Source organism: Prosopis cineraria, unplaced genomic scaffold (genome assembly GCF_029017545.1).
Source record: "Prosopis cineraria cultivar Desert tree isolate PC_DT_omini unplaced genomic scaffold, ASM2901754v1 PC12, whole genome shotgun sequence".
In the NCBI taxonomy this organism is placed as follows: domain Eukaryota; kingdom Viridiplantae; phylum Streptophyta; class Magnoliopsida; order Fabales; family Fabaceae; genus Prosopis; species Prosopis cineraria.
Window position 1 is genome coordinate 26914202 of NW_026555343.1, and position 6000 is coordinate 26920201.

Here is a 6000-nt window from a genome sequence, read left to right on the forward strand (position 1 = left end):
AAAACAACCCTAGATGACACAACAACAAAGTTAATTATGTTCCCTAGCTTAACCAACTTGCGGCTTGAGGAATTGCTAGAGCTCAAGTGCATTTATCAAGGACTAAACAATGTGGAATTGCCAAAGCTAACAAAATTAGAAGTACGCCATTGTGATCAATTGAAGGTTTTCCCAACAAAGGATCAAGATCATTTTCCAATTACTATGGAAGCTATCTCATTATTTGAAAAGGTATTTTTCTGTTATATGTTAATTATTCAAAGTTCCTTACAATAATCTCCTCATTAACATTTACTTGTCATTTTAGTCTTTTATTTATAATATTTTGAGTCACCTTGAACAAAAATCAGTTCCTTTGGAAACACTTGAGCATGATGTGTTTGATTATTTAATTAAAATACCTTTTGAGGAGATATTTTAGGGAATTGATAAAGAAAAATATGTGTAATCCGTTCTCTTATTAGTTATTTATAATAATAAGAATTTAATTATCATAGGTTTCTCTCAACCTAGAGCAATTGTCACTCAGCAAGGAAGACATCATGAAGATTAATTGGCAAGCACGATTTTGGGCAAACTTCCTTCCAAGAGTGAAATTTCTCACATTGATTTCCTTTCATGAGGATTCAGATAAATTTCCATATGAATTTTTTCAAAGCAAATCACTTCCTAATCTAGAAAAACTTCAAGTGGGTTGGAGTAATTTTAAAGAAATTTTCACTTCTGAAGATCTTTATGTAGATCACAACAGTGGAATGCTATTTTCACATTTAAAAGATTTGATACTATTTAATTTGCCCAAGCTCAAATCCATTGGGTTTGAACAATCTTGGACAGCTCCTCTTCTTTGTGAAAATCTAGAAACCTTGAGCTTGAAGAAATGTCCCTGCATGATTAACTTGATACCATCTTCAGTATCTTTCTCAAATTTGAGGGAATTGAATGTCTCTTGGTGTCATGGATTGATATATTTGTTCACATCCTCATCAACAGTAAAATGTTTAGCTTTACTTGAAAAGCTGACCGTTGACCATTGTAACTCAATTCAAGAAATAGTGACCAAAGGAGATGAGTCTGATGGAGATGAGATAACATTTAGAAAGCTCAAAACATTGTCTCTTACCCATTTGCAAAGACTATGTAGCTTTCACAGTGGGAGGTTAGTGTTGAACTTCCCATCTTTGGAGCTTGTGACTATTCGTCAATGTCCTAGCATGAGAATTTTTTCTTGCGGAGCCATCAATGAACCTGAGCATCTACAAGTCTCAGCCCAGCCCGGATACAGTTTTGATTCAGAATATTATGATGGCATGGATCTAAATGTCTCCATGGAGTTGATTTTTCACTCACAGGTATGTACTCTGTTTTGCATTTCCAGTACATGTATTTACTTCAACTCACACATGCACATATAACTTGTAAAAAATTATTATTATTCAAAAACCATAAGTAGTAAATGTAGCTTATCAATTAGCCAGAATCGCTCATCATGGCAATTCCGGCTTGCATGTTGTGCTCACGGTCCCCATGGAATGTCTTAATGTTTTTTACTCTGAGTTAGCTGCCACTGTTGTGGTGAACTAGACTTTGTATTTTGTACTGACCAAGCTTAGGCTTGCCTTGTTATTCCAAAAAAGAAAAAAAGTAGCTACATTCACAAGCCAATGAATTATTGTACCGTCTTATTTTATTGGGTTTTCAAGTTTCAAATTGCCTTTTCTTTCATTTTGAATTCTTTCCTCTCTTTTTTTTTTTTTTTTAATCAGAGAAAGAAGAAAGCATCTGTTCGACTGCCCTGAACTTTTTATATATTTTCCGTCTATGGCACAAGAATCTGTTAATTTTTCTACTACTTTAGGCCAAGAGTATGGATACTAATGCATTTAAATTAGTTAATATTATTTAAAATTATATTTTTTTCATGTTTATCTTTAATTAATAAGGTGTCTCAATTAAAAAATCTTATTAATTATACCCCTAATTAAGAGTAATTTTTTTAAAAAAATTATTAAATTCATCCTGAGAGAACAAAATCCTTTATATTCTTAACATGTTATTTTAAAAACGTGTTTTGTAATATTAAATGGAGAGAGTAATATTTTTAAAAAGTTTAAATGTCATCAGAGACGAATTTTTCCAGTATTTTCGGGTGAATTTTTAAAAATTCAAGCTTTCTCTTCAATAAGGTATGAGGCATTTTTTCTTTTTTTCTGAAAGTGTTGTGCCTACAGAAAACATTATTCCCCATGCATCTCTAACTTTTTTGTTAGTCCTCTAAAATAAATACTCTTTTTTGCAATTTCATATTAAAAAAATTCCTTTTTTTAATTATTTGTCTAGTTCAATAATATTGGTAAAAATTTGTAGACTAATTGTACTGATCACATAATTATCTTTAAAAATAAATAAAAGTCAACAAAAATTCCAAACAGCTCCTCATTCTAGTTTAACCAAAATATCTTCAAATTATTTACAACACAGTCTAATATAAATTGTTTTGCTAGAGCAGCTTGCAGAATTTGCATATGATGTACAAGATTTGGTGCTTAGAGATCATCCTGAGCTTGAAGATATATGGCATGGTGTATTGGCAGTCCCTAATGAAGGGTTCAAAAGGCTGAAGACTTTGATAGTGGATGATGTTCAATTTTTAACATATGTAATAACTCTTAATTTGGCTGGCTTCCTAAGCAACTTGGAAGAGCTACAAGTACGAAATTGTGACTCCATAGAGGCAATCTTTGATGTGGCACCTATGTTCTCCTCCATCTCCCTTCGGTTGAAAAAAATGACTTTAGAACATCTGACCAATCTAGAGCATGTTTGGAATAAGGACCCTCAAGAAATTCTTAGCTTCCAATCTCTACAAGAAATGAATGTTGTTAAATGCAAGAGCCTCAAGAGTTTGTTTCCAGCAGAAGGCGCAACTACAAAGGTAAATATACTGCCTAGCTTAACCGACTTGCGTCTAAGGGATTTGCTAGAGTTCAAATGCATCTATCCAGTGCTGAACGAAATAGAATGGCCAGAGTTAAAAGTATTAGACATTCATTCTCTCATTTGAAAGAGTATGTTTCCTATTGTTACCCTCTCTGTGTGTGGGTTCATTCTTCAATGGCATGCAATAAAACAATTTTCTCCTCACTGATAGTTTCCATTTTTAGTCTTCTAATTTATATTTTTGGTTAACATGAATTAAAGATGATGGGTTCTTTTTGTAATGCTTGAACATATACATTTATCTTAGGTTTTCCCCAACCTAGAGCATTTATCACTCACCATGGAGAACATCATGAAAATTTGGCAAGGACAATTTCAGGCAAACTTCCTTCACAAAGTGAAGTGCCTCATATTGACGTGCTTTCATGAAGATTCAGATGAGTTTCCTTGTGAATTCTTTCAAAGAGGATTACTTTCCAACTTAGAAAATCTTCAAGTGGCTTGTAGCAGCTTCAACAAAATTTTCACCTCTCAAAAACTTGATGTGGATAACCATACTGAGATGCTCTTTTCACAGTTCAAAGTATTGGAACTAGTTGATTTGCTCAAAGTCAAATCCATAGGGCTAGAGTAGTCCTCGGATGTTCCTCTTCTTGAAAGCCTAGAAACATTGAGAGTGAGGAATTGTCCTTGCTTGATCAGCTTGGAGCCATCCATTGTATCTTTCTCAAATTTAAAGAATTTAGTTACAGAAGACTCTGATGGATTGGTACACTTGTTTACATCCCCAACAGCAAAAAGTCTTGTTCAACTTGAGAGGTTGTCCATAAAAAAGTGTGACTCAATCCAAGAAATAGTGGCTAAAGAAGGTGATGAATTAGGTGGAGATGTGATACCTATAACGTTCAGGAAGCTCAAAACATTGTCTCTTGCCTCTCTTCCGAGACTTGATTGCTTTTACAATGGCATTTTCAATTTGGAATTCCCATTGTTAGAGAAAGTGTCAATATTCAAGTGTCCCCAAATGAAAGTGTTTTGTCAAGCTGATATATTTGCACCGAATAATGTGATCATTGACTCGAATTATGATGCCCATGCCATGATATGGAAGGCTTTTAATAAGGCACGCTGAGCTTATAATGAGAAATTTTACAATACTGACACAGGCAGGTATGTAACTAAACTTTAATGTTAATGCAAATGTAAATATTTATCATCTGTGTGTGTAGCAATCTACCAATTTTTTTTTTTGTTTGTTAACTAGTCATGTCCATCATGTGTATGACTGTGAAAACAGACAGAATTTGAATTATTGTGGAATACGTCTTTGCTTACAGCTTTTGCCTCTCCCTAGCCCCATATGTATGTATGCATACGTATATCATGCTTTGCTTTAATGACCCTTTTTTCTGATATCTGAAGCTAAGTTAATATTATTTGTCAGTTCACTTGGGCAAAAATTGAGTAGTTATATGGCCACATCTATATTCTCTTCGTTTCAAGTATAAGAAAAAATAACTAATTCATACAGTTTAAAAAAACTAATTTAAGTCTAATAATTATGCCTAAAATTAAAAAAAAATTTAGAATAACATATATTTTTAATTAAAGAAATAAATTTGTTTAGTGAAAATAAGCATTGACTTTATGAAAGACATCAATTTTAGGAAAAATGTGATAAATACTTTTAAAATTTGTAATTTTTCTTATAAATAAAGCCAAACAAAAAAAAACACCTAATAGTTTCTCTTATATTTGAAAACGGAGGGAGTATTTCACAAATTCTTCTTTTGTGGGAAGTCGAAGGTGGTGGGAAAGGAAAGAACAAAGGATCATTAATTATGCTTAATTTTCAGAGTCATTTTCATTTCTCAACACGTTGTTAATATTGTTTCAGGAAATCATCTTTTTGGCATGAGAGAAGCTTAGTTTGGCTCTACTCTTCACTTATGCCACTCTAAAGCCAATTTGTTCAGTAAGTGACACCAACAATATAAAGGCAAAAAAAATCAGGGTCATATTATTTACGTTATTGTAATGTTTAATTGCCAATTAATTAAAAATAATATGTTTCATCTAATTAGCATTATTATTCTTCAAAATTTTAGGTGCCTTGAAATTCTTGTTGTTTCTATGGAGGCTACTGACGATGCAAGTACCTTCAGAATCAAAGACACTTTGATTAATCATGATTTGCAAGTTGGGGAAAATTGTACATTTTTTTCTGGATTTGAAAGAGAGACTAAAGATCATGCTTTTCCTCATTGTCATTGTTCATCAAGAGCTGTTTGGTTTTGGATTTAACTTGGGTTTGAGACTGCATTTGCACAAACTTGTTTAGGAGATATTTGAATTGTGGCTTCAAAGGGACGTAAGCCAAGTCATCTAGTTGTCATTTCCACAAGAAAATGATGGATCAGCATCTCTAAAACATGTATGTACCTTGAGACTTATTTTGACTTTGCTGATGAAAGTGTTAAGATTCAACTTGTCTAAATTTCTTTTTTTAAAAAAAATTGCCACTTGTTTTGAATTTCTGTCTACCTAGTTCTCGTTGAGACATTCCAAGTTTAATTTTTTCAAAAAGAGACTTTCTGGAAAAAAAAAATTTGAAAAAATTTCTCTCCAATATTTTTTCCAAGAAAAAAAATTTCTAAGAAAATTATGTTTTCTTGTAGTGACAGTTATAATACAACTTTAGAAAATACCCATAAAATGTAAGCCAAAAATAATTGGCTCGTCAATAAGTCCTAATCCACAAATAAGTAGGAAATATTCATAATGAAATAATAAAGCCTCTAAATTATCAGCATGAGTTATGAGAGGGGATTATCTTGATCATCTACATGTAATGTGAGCCATGTCCAACCATATTAGGCTGCTATTTTCTGAAGCGAGATAGCAATTTTTCTTACTTTGTTTGCTTTCCCCTCCATCTGATAAATCTGTGAGTTTGTGGGGTCTATCATTTGAGAGAGTTTCATCTTTAGATGAAATTCACAAGAAACAGAGGGAGAGAGTGATTGAAGGAGGGACGACGAATATGATTAAATGGCACCG